We start from the raw sequence: 15,611 nt of genomic DNA on the forward strand, positions 1-15,611 counted from the left end.
GACATAAAACAGAAGATAAATGGTAGTGTACATTAAAAAGGTACACAGCACATTTCACAAATTAATAAAAAATAAATCTTCTGTGAACTGAGGGAAGGAAGAATCAAAATAAAACAGAGCAGCATCATGATCATCTATGAACAAAGGACCACAATGCTGTGTTTATAGTGAGAATAATCATGGAAACTTCTTTCCACCTCCTGATTTCTGGGTAAGGGAGGAGGGATATGGAGTTGACATTTGTGGGGAAGGGACAAATAATCTAAGAAGCAGGAAACCTGGGTCTTCCAAAAAATTTACATACAGCCACTAATTGCCTCGTCTTCAAGTTCCCTCCTTTTTGATTATGCTAATGATACATACTGAGAACCTGAAAGATCCCAACGGAAAAGACACTGAAGCAGCTGTAAGGAAGAACAAGGCTCTGGTCTGAGAATCATTTATTCAATAAATATGTATTTACTCATCAACTGTTACACGGTAGGCCTTGAGATGGGGACACAGCGCTGAACAGGACAGGTGTGGTCCCTGTCCTCATCAACGATGACAGAGAGAGAATACCAGTAAGTAACAGGCTATTGGAACACTGCATGATGCCTGCTATGGAAGGGTACCAGGATGAACACATGGGTCACCCACCTCAGAGATGAGAGCTTGAGGAAACTGTCCCAGAGGAAGTGATATCTAAGCCAAGACTAGAAGAAGAAGTAGGGCTCAGGGAGGTGGAAGAGAAGGGACAGAGAAAGTAACCCAGAGGGAAATGTGGGAAAGCATTCCAGAAGGAACAGCATGTACAAAAGGGACCATCTTTTCATGTGGCTTTGTGTCCAGTTCCTCTCCGTGTGTGTGCTCTTATTTTCAGATAAGATGATTTGTAAAATAATGTGGTACTTCTGTTAAGGCTCATTATATAGATCATTTTTATAACTGTCAGAATTCCAAAAAAGGTTTTTAAATAATAATAACAATAATAAGGCTTACTTTCTCCACTTATGGAATAAAATCTATCTCAGAATTCAATCTACCCCAGGTCAGACTAAAAACATAGCATTAAATTGTCTGGTGATGAATTATGGACAGGTAGGTTTTTTAATTGGGAAAGATTTGATACTTCATCACTTTATCTATGATTTTCTAACCTGAGAGACCATGGTAAGGAAGATGGATAGAGTTAAACCTGTTTTCTCTTAACTTGTGACTCCTACTAAATTTTGAATTGTTCTTGAGCAGGCTCTTGAGTGTCCTACCCTTGCCTGAATGTCCCTACTACACCTAGTATAAGACAGAGTCCAGGAGCTTTTGTGTGCTCCTCAGTCTCTCCACCAACCCTAGGATTGCATTCAAATAAAATTAACAGCAACAGCGCACCCCACGCCAAACACAACTGGGAGGTAGGGCTGCAGAAACGTTAGATCACAGGCTTAGCAACAGACTGCCTGGATTTGAATTTTGAGTCTGGTAGTTATTAATTGTGTGGCTATAGGCAAACTACTTAACATCTTCTTGCTTAATTGCCTAATCTGTAGAAGGAACATAAGATAGGACTAACCTCATAGCATCGATTGCCCCAAATTCACCGAATGATCAGGTATCTGGCTAAATCTTCATCTTTTCCCAGAACCCTTCCATTAGGCCCCCTCTAAGTCAATTCAAAATTGAAGCTTTATGGTGATTTTTCTTTTGAAATACCAGTACCTGCAAATCTAATGTGTTTTGACAACCCACTTCGAGGGCCACACCTTGAACCTTGTTATCACCTGAATTGCTCTACTTCAGAAAGATTGCCTTTCACATTTACTTTCTAACCACAGCCTCTTACTCTTCTTTATTTCCTATAAGCTTATTCTCATTGCACCTCCCAGAAACTCTGAATTCAGTCACAGATTCAGTAAACAAAAACAGATCGAATGCCAGGCACTGTTTCCTTGTTTCTTCCCTTTCCTTTCATCTTATCAGATCCCTTCTGGTCCCAATTTCCTTTTCTTCCCAACCAGGGCCCTACAATTAATTATATGAACTATTTTCTCTGCTACACCCTCAAATTCAGTGAACACATGTTTTTCTGTTTGAAGTCTCAGTTTCAATGAATGTATGCAAAGGAAAGCATATATTAATTCTTAATTTGTCTCTTGGACAGTTTCATCTTTCTGAAGGTTAAAGAAGTAATAAGCAAAAATTGTTTCTCTAGATCTTGTACATTACTGGAGGTTACAATTTAATTTGTATTCTCACCCCATACCACATATCAAATAGGTCCCAGGTTATTTATAGATTCAACTTTTTAAAAAATCCAACTATTACAACAAACTCAGGGGATATAGTTCTCATAAGCTCTTCTTTAAAAAAAATACAAAAGACTAGCTTCAGCTAAATAAGAGATAAATGATAAAGACTCTTATAAACAGAATGACAAGTACTGAATCCACTTAATTATAGTACTAACCAAAGAACAAAATAAAACAAAACTATGGAGACTATAAAGAGAAAACAATGTAAATATTATATACTATGACAATATAGAAATGTTGTAAATAAAAAAAGTTGGTGGAGCACAGGTGGAGATACTTCCTTATCATTTTTAGCCTCGTGTTAAAAGAGACTACTTAATATATTAACAGGATATATGTAAATATAGACATAGTTTATTAAAACATGTTTTTTAAGAAAATAGAGGTAAACACAAAGATAAATAAGCAACAATATAGTCATAGAGAGAAAAAATTGGAGCAGGGAAGTATAAATAAATATTTTAGTCACTGTCTATGCTAGGGAGTCAATAAACACTGCCGAATAAAGAAAAGATGAAGTATTTTATGTAAATATATTATATGTATAAATTTTTATGTTATGTAAAGAAAATCACGACTGAGCATGGTGGCTCAGGCCTGTAATCCCAACACTTTGGGAGGCTGAGGTGGAAGGATCACTTCAGCCCAGGAGTTTAAGGCCAGCCTGGGCAACATAGTGAGACCTCATTCCTACAAAATATCAAAAAATTAGCTGGGTGTGATGGTGCATGCTGATGGTCCCAGCTACCTGGGAAGCTAAGGCAGGAGGATCACTTGAGCCCAGGAGATGGAGGCTGCAGTGAGCCATGATTGTGCCACTGCACTCCAGCCTGGGCATTAGAGTGGCCCTGTCTCAGAAAAGAAAGAAAGAAAGAAAATCACTAGAACAAAAACGCAAACCTTCCTATTTTTCAGAACAGGGTATGCTTTTAAACTTCAATGTAGTTATTCCGTTTCCAGGGTGCAAACACAAGATTATACTTTCAATACTGTAATAGCAAAAGATTGAGAAAATCTATATGTCCAGCAATGAGAGACTGCTTAAAAAAATCTATACAGTGAAATGCTGTGTATCCATCTTAATGGATGACTGAGGGAGTTCAATATGTCCTGAAATGAAAAGACATTAAAAATACATCATTACACAAAAAAGCAAGGTACAGAACAATGCATTTTATGTAAAAAAGAAAATATAAGTGATATATGCATGTACACATACATATGCACACATAGGCTCTAGAAAGGTATTTATAAGGAGGATAAGAGTGATTAATTTGGGGAGGAAAACTATGTGGCAGGAGGCAGGAATGAAATAGAAATTTATTTCCACACTTCACTCCTTTTTGTGTCTTTTGAGTTTTGTACCATGTTTACATGATACCCATTCAAAATTAACGAATTTTTACAAAATGTCTTTGCATTTCACTGTTGAAAATGTTAATTTTTTCATTATGACTTTTCCTTTCATTCTATTAAGACTCAGAAATACCTCAATATTTCTTAATAATTACTTCCTTCAATTTGCTATTGTAATCATTTTTTAATCAAATAATTTTTTCTTAGCCATATATTTTTAGGTTCAATGGGTTTTTTAAATGGATTTTTAACATCCTATGGAATACGTGGTTAAAGCACAAATGGAACAACTGACTCATGTGATTTACTCAAAACTTCCAGCATTTTAATTATGGCCAATTTCTAGATTGAACACTTCAGTAGTTATATATGAATAAAGATATAAATGCATTATTAAGGTTAATGAAATAAGGACAGGTTCAGCTGCATACACATAATAAGTCACATTCTTTGCCATTTCAGTTTTGGTGAGGACAAGAGATGTCTATCTTTCTTCATCACAGGGATACCTTCCTAATATTCTCTCCTACCATGAAGCACCACTGTGTCCAGAAGTTTCAGCAGCAGAGACTAAGCTGAGAATAAAGGAAATCATGGAGAAACTAGACTAGCTGACCCCACCCAGACCTTTCTCCCACATGAACACCACCACCAGTGCTGCACACAGCACAGCCACCATGCTCAACCCTCGAGACACACACCACAGGGGGGACCAGCTGGACACCCTGCTCGAGGTGACAGACCACTTGGTGGGACATAGGAAGCAATACGGCAGGGATTTCCTGAGGGCCAGGATGTCCTCCCCAGTGCTGATGGCAGGTGCTTCAGGAAAGGTGATCAACTTCAACAATGGCACCTAACTGGTCAGCTTCACTTTGTTCTGTGGGGGCCAGATACCCCTGTCTCTGCTGCTCACCCACCCCAGTGAAGGAGCGTTGGCTCTCTGGAGGACGAGACACCGAGACTGTGACAGGATCATCTTCACAGGCCAGTTTTCCAGGGGCACCTCTCAGGTCAATACTGATTGCACTCTGGTTTCAAACTCAAATGCTGGATTGTGCCAGTACCTGCATACCCAAGAAGCCTTCTACTGCTACTCAGGAGTCAGGGACCCACTTGAGCAGGCAGTCTGTCCTTTCTCAGATCTCAACCTCCGTGCTGGGAGATCCACTGCTCTCTTCAAAGCTGTCAGACAGGGGCATTTACCTCTGCCGAGGTTTCTGCTGCTTTTTGTTTAGCTATGCCTTGTCCCCAGAGGTGGAGTATACAGAGGCAGGCAGGCCTCCTTGTGCTATGGTGGGCTCCACCCAATTCCAGCTTCCCAGTGGCTTTGTTTACCTACTTAAGCCTCAGCAATGGCGGGCGCCCCTCCCCCAGCCTCACTGCCACCTTGTAGTTAGATCTCAGACTAGCAATGAGGGAGGCTCCGTGGGGTGGGACCCTCTGGGCCAGCTGTGGGATATAATCTCCTGGTGTGCCCTTTGCTAAGACCCTTGGTAAAGCAGAGTATTAGGGTGGGAGTTACCCTATTTTCCAGGTGTTGTGTGTCTCAATTTCCTTTGGCTAGGAAAAGGCATTCCCTTTCCCCCTTGCACTTCCCAGGTGAGGCGATGCCTCGCCCTGCTTCAACTCTCACTGGTCAGGCTGCACCCGCGAACCAGCACGAACTGTCCGACATGCCCCCGTGAGATGAACCCAGTACCTCAGTTAAAAATGCAGAAATCACCCGTCTTTTGTGTCACTCATGCTGGGAGCTGGAGGCAGGAGCTGTTCCTATTCGGCCATCTTGGGCGTGCCCCTTGTTGCTCTTTTGAAGGGTTTTTTTGTGTGTGTGACTCAATCTCCTTCACTTCAGCTCTGATTTGGTTATTTCTTGCCTTCTGCTAGCTTTGGGATTTGTTTGCTCTTGATTCTCTAATGCTTTTAGTTGTGATGTTAGGTTGTTAAGTGGAGACCTATCTAACTTTTTGATATGGGTGTTTAGTGCTATTAATTTCCCTCTTGACACTGCCTTAGCTATGTCCCAGAGATTCTGGTATGTGGTATCTTTGTCCTCATTGGTTTCAAAGAACTTCTTGAATTCTGCCTTAATTTCATTATTTACCCAAAAGTCATTCAGGAGCAGGTTATTCAATTTCCATGTAGTTGTATGGTTTTGGGTGAATTTCTTAGTCTTGATTTCTAATTTGATTGTGATGTGGTCCAAGAGTCTGTCTTTCATGATTTCAGTTCTTTTGCACTTGCTGAGGAGTGTTTTACTTCCAAATATGTGATCAATTTAAAAGTATGTGCCATGTGGCAATGAAAATAATATATATTCTGTTGTTTCTGGGTGGAGAGTTTCATAAATATCTATTAGGTCTATTTGATCTGGTGCCGAGTTCAGTTCCTGAATACCTTTGTTAATTTTCTGTCTCAGTGATCTGTCTAATATTGTCAGTGGGGCATGAAAGTTTCCCACAGTTATTGCGTGAGAGTCTAAGTCTCTTTGAAGGTCTCTAAGAACTTGCTTTATGAATCTGGGTGCTCCTGTGTTGCGTGTATGGTATTTAAGTTAGCTAGATCTTCTTGTTGAATTGAACTCTTTACCATTTGAACTCTTTACCTTCTTTGTCTTTTTTATTTGTTTTATCTTTCCTGGTTTAAAGTCTGTTTTGTTAGAAACTGGGATTGCAATCCCTGCTTTTTTTCTGTTTTCCATTTGCTTGGTAGATTTTTCTCCATTCCTTTATTTTGAGCCTACGTGTGTCATTGCATGTGAGATGGATCTCTTGAAGACAGCATACCAATAAATCTTTGTTCTTTATCCAACTTGCCACTCTGTGTCTTTTAATTGGGGCATTTAGCCCATTTACATTCAAGGTTATTATTGATATGTGGGGATGTGATTCTGTCATCATGATGTTGGCTGGTTATTTTGCAGACTTGTTTATGTGGTTGCTTTATAGTGTCACTGCTTTGTGTACTTCAGTGTGTTTTTGTAGTGGCTGGTAACAGTCTTTCCTTTCCATATTGCTTCCTTCAGGAGCTCTTGTAAGGGAGGTCTGGTGGTAAGAAATTCCCTCAGCATTTGCTTGTCTGAAAAGGATCTCATTTCTCCTTCACTTATGAAGCTTAGTTTGGCTAGATATGAAATTCTAGGTTGGAATTTCTTTTCTTTAAGCAATATTGAATATTGACCCTCAGTCTCTTCTCAGTTGTAGGGTTTCAGCTGAGAGGTCTGCTGTTAGTCTGATGGGTTTCCCTTTGTATGTGACCTGGCCTTTCTCTCTGGCTGCCTTTAACATTTTTTCTTTCATTTTGACCTTGGAGAATCTGATGATCATGTGTCTTGGGGATAATCTTTGTGTGAAGTAATTTACTGGGATTCTCTGCATTTCTTGAATTTGAATGTTGGTCTCTCTAGCTAGGTTGGGGAAGTTCTCATGGCTGATATCCTGAAATATGTTTTCCAAGTTGATTCCATTCTCCCCATTTCTTTCAGGTATACTAATCAGTTGTAGATTCAGTCTCTTTACATAATCCCATATTTCTCAGAGGTTTTGTTCATTCCTTTTTATTTTTTTGTCTCTATTCTTGTCTGCCTGTCTTATTTCAGAAAGCCAGTCTTCAAGCTCCGAGAGTCTTTCCTCTGCTTGGTCTATTCTGCTATTAATACTTGCATTTACGAAATTCTTATAGTATGTTTTTCAGTTCTATCAGGTCAGCTACATTCTTCTCTATACTGGCTATTTTGTGTGTCAGTTCCTGCCATGCTTTATTATAATTTCTAGCTTCTTTGTATTGGGTTACAACGTACTCCTGTAGTTCATTGAACTTAATACCTGTCCATATTCTGAATTCTACTTCTGTCATTTCAGCCATCTCAGCCTCAGCTGGGTTTCAAACTCTTGCTGGAGAGATGATGCAATCCTTTGGAGGAAAGAAAGCACTCGGGCTTGTTGAGTTTTCAGGATTCTTTGCACGGATTCTTTCTCATCTTTGTGGGATTATCTATCTTCAATCTTTGAGGTTGCTGACCTTTGGATTTTTTTTCCTTTGTCCTATTTGATGACTTTGAGGGTCTGATTGTGGTATAAGGCAGATTAAGCCAGCTGGCTTCACTTCTGGGAGATTTTAGGGGGCCAACACTCAGCTCCCAACTCCTGGAATGCATGCTTTAACTGTGGGGGACTTGTACTGGGCCTGACTTTGTTCTCTGGGCTGGAGACTGTGTGTGCTATTGCACTAGAGGTGGTATTGGCTTGGGGTGGCACAGGTCTGGGTGCCTTCTCTGTGCCCCACAAGCAGGAGTGATCACTCAGGGTGTGGGAGGATTCCCTGTTTTCTGTACAGGATCAGTGCAAGTGTGGGGGCACTGGCTAGGTGGGGCTTCCTGGCTCTGTGCCAGCCAAGGATTTGTCTGCAACAGCCATCACTGGGGGTTAGTGGGGATGCATACTACACTACTACTGGCAGGGCAAGTGAAGCAAAACCCACCCCTGCAGACACACATCAACCAAGTAATGTGGGGAGTTGCCATGGCCTCAGGGGAAGCTGCAGTATGGGGAGGAAATTTGCAGGCTGATGTGTGGCCATAGAGGCCACCTCTCTGGAGCTTTCCACTGGTCAGGCACAGTCCACAGGCACAGAAGCTATAGTGTGGGCCTCCAGAGCCCCCCGAGACTGCCCTGTAAGCAGGTAAGGCCAGGCTGGGGCTCTGGGAGAGGCCAGTAGACCAAAGAGTGCTCAGGTTGGATCAGCCCTGTCTGATGTGCAAGACTACCCTGTAGAGATCAGTTCTGACAGTACGGACTTTTTCATTTATTGTGTTGGATACACTATGGATCTCTTCAAACTAGAGACCAGTGTTCTTAATTTCAGAAATATTGTATTATTATTTCTTTGATAATGGCCTCCCTGCCAATTTCTCTATTCTCTTCTTCTATAATTCCCGATACTTCAATATTGTATATCTTGGATTTATCTTCTAAGCTTCTTAATTTTTAAACTTTACACCTCTTTATATTTTTGCTATATTTTCTGCAAAATTATCTTGACATATATTTTGGCACTTCTATTGATGGTTTTTTTTTGTCATCAATTTTTTTCATCTTAAAAAGATCCTACTTGTTCTTTGAATGTTCTTTTTCACAGAATTCAGTTGTTTCCTGGATACATTTTCCCTGATTTCTATGAATATATTCTATGAATATATTCATTTTATTACTAATACACATTTTATTTGAAGTTTCATTTTATTCTTGAAATTGTCTCTGTCTCTTCTGGAGAGCCTTGAAGACACATTAAACCAGATCAAACCAGACCGAACCAGATCAAACCAGATCAAACCAGACCAGACCAGATCAAACCAGACCAGACCAGATCAAACCAGATCAAACCACACCAGACCAGATCAAACCAGATCATACCAGATCAAACCAGACCAAACCAGACCAGACAAGACCAAACCAGACGAGACCAGACCAGACCAGATCAAACCAGACCAGACCAGACCAGACTAGATCAAACCAGATCAAACCAGACCAGACCAGACCAGACAAACCAGACCAGACCAGATCAAACCAGACCAGACCAGACCAGAAAACCAGACCAGACCAGATCAAACCAGATCAAACCAGACCAGACCAGACCAGACAAAACCAGACCAGACCGGATCAAACCAGACCAGACCAGACCGGATCAAACCAGACCAGACCAGACCAAACCAGATCAAACCAGACCACATCAAACCAGATCAAACCAGACCAGACCAGATCAAAACAGACCAGACCAGATCAAACCAGACCAGACCAGATCAAACCAGATCAAACCAGACCAGACCAGATCAAAACAGATCAGACCAGACTAGACCAGATCCAACCAGACAAGACCAGACTAGACCAGATCAAACCAGACCAGACCAGACTAGACCAGATCCAACCAGACAAGACCAGACTAGACCAGATCAAACCAGACCAGACCAGACTAGACCAGATCAAACCAGACCAGACTAGACCAGACCAGACCCGACTAGACCACACCAAACCAGACCAGAATAGACCAGACTAGACCAGATCAGAACAGACCAGATCAAACCACACCAGACCAGACTAGACCAGATCAAACCAGACCAGACCAGAACAAACCAGATCAAACCAGACCAGACCAGATAAAACCAGACCAGACCAGATCAAACCAGATCAAACCAGACCAGACCAGATAAAACCAGACCAGACCAGATCAAACCAGACCAGACCAGGCCAGATCAAACCAGAATAGACCAGATCAAACCAGATCAAACCAGACTAGACCAGATGAAACCAGACCAGACCAGATCAAACCAGATGAAACCAGACCAGACCAGATCAAACCAGACCAGACCAGATCAAACCAAACCAGACAAGATCAAACCAGACCAGACCAGATCAGACCAGACCAGACCAGATCAAACCAGATGAAACCAGACCAGACCAGATCAAACCAGACCAGACCAGATCAAACCAAACCAGACAAGATCAAACCAGACCAGACCAGATCAGACCAGACCAGACCAGATCAAACCAGATCAAACCACACCAGACCAGATCAAACCAGATTAAACCAGACCAGACCAGATCAAACCAGATCAAACCAGACCAGATCAAACCAGACCAGACCAGATGAAACCAGACCAGACCATATCAGACCAGACCAGACCAGACCAGATCAAACCAAACCAGACAAGATCAAACCAGACCAGACCAGATCAGACCAGACCAGACCAGATCAAACCAGATTAAACCAGACCAGACCAGATCAAACCAGATCAAACCAGACCAGATCAAACCAGACCAGACCAGATGAAACCAGACCAGACCATATCAGACCAGATCAGACCAGACCAGATCAAACCAAACCAGACAAGATCAAACCAGACCAGACCAGATCAGACCAGACCAGACCAGATCAAACCAGATTAAACCAGACCAGACCAGACCAGATCAAACCAGATCAAACCAGACCAGATCAAACCAGACCAGACCAGATGAAACCAGACCAGACCATATCAGACCAGACCAGACCAGACCAGATCAAACCAAACCAGACCAGACAAGATCAAACCAGACCAGACCAGATCAGACCAGATCAGACCAGATAAGACCAGACTAGAGCAGATCAAACCAGACCAGACCAGATCAAACCAGATCAAACCAGACCAGACCAGATCAAACCAGACCAGACCGGATCAAACCAGACCAGACCAGATCAAACCAGACCAGACCAGACCAAACCAGACCGGATCAAACCAGACCAGACCGGATCAAACCAGACCAGACCGGATCAGACCAGATCAAACCAGATCAAACCAGACCAGACCAGATCAAACCAGACCAGACCAGATCAAACCAGATCAAACCAAACCAGACCAGATCAAACCAGATCAGACCAGACCAAACCAGATCAAACCAGACCAGACCAGATCAAACCAGATCAAACCAGACCAAACCAGATCAAACCAGACCAGACCAGACCAGATCAAACCAGACCAGACCAGACTAGACCAGATCAAACCAGACCAGACCAGATCAAACCAGAAGACACATTTGTTTACTGTGACTCAGTATTCACTGTTTTTCCACTCCTAGCCACTCTCAGTGGCTACATAAGTAAATAAATAAGTAAGCAAGCTGGGGATAATAATTCTCCCAGGGAAACTTAAAGGAAACAAATCAAACTCAGAATTCACATGCAAAAGCCAAACCACATAGGTTTTTCATGTAACGTCCTACCAATCAAAAGATCACAATATAGAATTACACAAGAAAACCATCTACCATAAGCAAAAATAGAAGGATTTCATGGAATTCGATCTCCAAGAAATTCATATGCGAGTCATCATTGAAGACTATAAGCATTTAAAATTACAAAACAGAATCAAATCTATGTGAAAGAAGAAACTAGGAAAAACATCACACAGGTTGGCAAAAGTACTAAACAATAGTTCCAGATATGAAAAATACAGTCATTAAAATAGCAAATAACAGTAATATTATAAAGTCCCATAATCTTAGAAAGTCCCTAATCTTATAAATTCTGTGGATGGGTCAAACAGCATATTAGACAAAGATGAAGAGAGAAATAGTGAAACTGCAGATAGACCTGAATAAACTACTCAGAATATAGTGCAAAGAGGATGGAAATATAAAATAGAAGGCTAGAGACATAAAGTATATAATGAGAAAGTCTAAAAAGAGCCTTTTTTGGGGGGAGTGGAGAGAAGAATTTGAAAGATAATTAAGAATTTTCTATAAGAAATATGTGAATCCTTAGATTAAGATTCCCAATGAGTCCCAAGCAGCATAAAGAGAAGTAAATCTACACCTAGGCACAGTACAGAACACCCAAGAGATATAAAATGAGTCTAAAATTTCTTGTATTCACAATAGAATGAATGCTGGTACTTTTTCCTGAGATAGAGAACAATGAAAGAAGCCCAGAGTTTGGCTGGAAAGAACATGAACTTGATATGGGACATTTTACTTTGGGAAATCTCTGGGCTATCAAAAGTAGAAGCCAAGTAGTCCCTTGTGGAAAAATCTTCTTTCACATTATTTGTCTAAGACAGGGTTTCCTAACCATTGCACTATTGACATTTTGGGCTGAATAATTCTTTGTTGTGGGAAGCTGTCTTGTGCACTGTAATAACATGTTTAGCAGCATCTCTGGTCTCTACCCACTAAATGCCAGTTAGCACTCCTCCTAATTGTGAAAAACAAAAACTAGATATCCCCTAGAATACAAAATCACCTCTAGTTGAGAACCACTGGTCTAAGAGAAGATGGTGATTTGGTATATACAGTATCTACTGAGAAGCTACAGGTTTTTGTTTTGTTTGTTTGTTTGTTTGATTTTTATGTTCTCATGGATACACTGAGATACTAACTCTCTTCCAAAGACCTTCTTACCTCCAAAGCCCTTCTCTCTGATCTTGAGCCACAGTGCACTTCATTTGACAGCTCTCTTGGCCTTCTTGGAGCCTTTCTGATCCATTAGCCCTGGAATAAATAAGGCACTGACTTTCATAGTCCCAAAGATTCCTCCCTGAATCTTAAAGTCCCTATATTTGAACAGCAGAACAGTCATTCAGAATTAAATGGTTTTTGTAACTTGTAAAATACCTTAAATATACTACAATAACCATAAATATTATATTCTCTCAAGTTAAAAGGTCATTCAAAGATAACCTGAGATTTGTGGTGATTTCAATGCTTGAGGGAAAAACAGGCTAATTGTCTCTTCCCCTTTCTTGAGGGTTGATTCTGTACATTGAAATAATGCAAAGCTTTGAATCCACTGAGGGCTTAGAGAGTAACCCTAAGTCTGCTTCTTGCTGTAAGGGGTAGTGCTTAGAGCAATGGCTTCCAAATTGACTGGATGTCTCAGAATCACCTGGAAGAGCTTTCTAAAAACAGAAACTATCCAGTTTCTACACTGAAAATTAGGTCTGGGGTGGGGTTCCAAAATCTGTATTGTTTTAAAAAGCTTCCCATGCATACTGCTAGGTTTCAGAACTACTTTAAAGAATGGACACCCCTACTCAGGTGAATAACTATTCGGCATCATTACTGACATGGCCCTAAAATAATGGTTTTCTGTGTTGTAAGTTAGAGTTCTTGTTAAAGATGTCAGGATATTCCTAAATAATTCATGGTTCAAAGAGAGTATCAAGTATAGAAACTTCAAACTGCAAGTATAGAAACAGAATAGAAAGTCCAGAAAAAGACCAACAAAATACACTCAACTGATTTTCAACAAAGGCACCAAAATAATTCCATAAGGAATGGACAGTCTTTTCTGCAAATGGTGTTGGAACAACTGGATATGCCAAATGGGGAAAATAAAACTGAACCCTGACTTCTCCTTCATACCAATTCATACCACTTCATACCAAACATAAAAATTAATTTGGGAAGAATGATGGGATCAAGCACAAAACTGTAAAGCTGTAAGAAGAAAACAAATTTACAATATTTAGGTAGGTAAGGATTTCTTAAGTAAAACACAAAAAGCAATAACCATAGAAGAAAAAGTGATAAAAATGAACTGCATTAAAACTAAGATCTTCTATTCTTCAAAAGACACTGTAAAAAGGATAAATCACAAACTAGAAGAAAACATTTACAATACATAAATATGACAAACAGCTTATATCCAGAATATGTGGAGAACGCTTACAACTCAAATAACAAAGAAAACAGACAACCCATTTTTTTAATGGACAAAAGGACTGAACTAACCTTTCACCCCACAAAAGTATATGAATAGCCAATAAGCACTCAAAAAGATGTTCAAGATCATTATCCATCAAGAAAACACAAATGTAAAACACATGATACGCTACTTTGTATCCAATAAAGTTACTAAAACTTAAAAGACAGACAATACCAATTATGAATATTGATGTGGAATAAGTGGAAATCTCATGCATTTCTGTACGTAATATATATGGTACAAACACTGGAAAACATTTTGGCAGTTTCTGATAAAATGAACCATACCCCTTGGCCCAGAAATTCCAGTAAATATGCACCCCCCAAAAATGAAAACATGTCCACAGAAAGATTTTTAAAGGAATTCCTATAGCAACTTTATGCATAATGGCCAAAAAACTGGAAACAACCCAAAAGTTCATCTAGAAACAGGGTAACAAATTGTGGTATAGTCATACCATGGAATGCTGCTCAGCAATTTTAAAAAAAAAAAAAAGAATGAACTGCTGATATAAGCAACACTATGGATTAACCTCAAAATCACTTTGCTGAGGGAAAGAAGCCAGACACAAAAGAGCACATACTATAAGATTTCATATACACAAAGCCCAATAATCAATGAAATGAATTAGTAGTGACAGAAATCAGCAGCAGTTGTCCATGAGGAGTTGGAACTGACTGGAAGGTGATGGGAGAGAACATTTGGGGTAATGAAAGTTTCTGTGTCTTGGGTGGTGTGTTGGTTACACAGACACATGTATTTGTCAAAACTCACCAAATTGTACAATTAACATATGTGCATTTCACTCTGTATAAATTTTACTTCATTAAAAAACTAATCTAATTGTACCCTTAAGATATGTGTATTTTATTGCTTGAAAATTATACTTATTTGTTACAAAAGCTTAAAAATGCAGTTACAGGCTATTAAATCTATAAAGACAGCAAAATCTACAAATCGAAACTGATATGAGGACAAATATATTCAGAAGAAATTTTACAGTCATAAATATATTCACTTTAAAAATAGAAAATCAAAATGAATTTGAAAAATGGCAAAAAAAAAAGATGAGAAACCTAAGATATCAAGAGAAATTATTAGAAAATAAAAATACATTTGATAAATACATCCAAGAGTTAATTTCTTTGCAAATATCAATAACATGGACAAACCTCTTACATATTTAAGCAACAGAAAACACATTCAAAACATTAAAAGCACGAATTAGGCTTTATTCATAGATATAGAAGTATGTAACAATGGTATAAGAAATTTAAACACAGTAACCTAAGCTAAAAATTCTGAAAATAAGGATAAGACACATGATTTTCTAAAAACACATAAACTTACAGAAAAGACTTAAGAAAACAGTTCATCTGGACATCAATAATCACGGGAGAAGCTTGAAATTTTTGCCTAAGAAATAACTCCAAAAGCTGTACCATGTCCAGACAATTTTACAAGTGAGTCCTATTGAAGCTTCAAGGAAAGATAATTAACATGCAATTTAAGTTGTTCCAGAGCAGAGAAAAAGATGGCACACTTCCAATTCATTTTCCCAAACCACCAATACTCTTAATACCAAAGCCCACACATAAATACAGCACAAAAAAGGAAATCACAAACTAATCTCACTATTAATATAAATAACATGCTAATCCACTAGCATGTTAAAAACACCAGTCAATTAATTAGTCACATCAATACCTCTGAAGATTAAATTAATTATTTCAA

The 15,611-nt window shown here is 39.5% G+C and overlaps 1 pseudogene; it reads left to right on the plus strand.

Annotated features, from left to right (window-relative positions):
• Positions 1-352: 352 nt before the first annotated feature.
• On the plus strand, positions 353-11,272 carry LOC104669416 (annotated as a pseudogene).
• Positions 11,273-15,611: the final 4,339 nt, after the last annotated feature.

Source organism: Rhinopithecus roxellana, chromosome 15 (assembly GCF_007565055.1).
Source record: "Rhinopithecus roxellana isolate Shanxi Qingling chromosome 15, ASM756505v1, whole genome shotgun sequence".
Lineage (NCBI taxonomy): Eukaryota > Metazoa > Chordata > Mammalia > Primates > Cercopithecidae > Rhinopithecus > Rhinopithecus roxellana.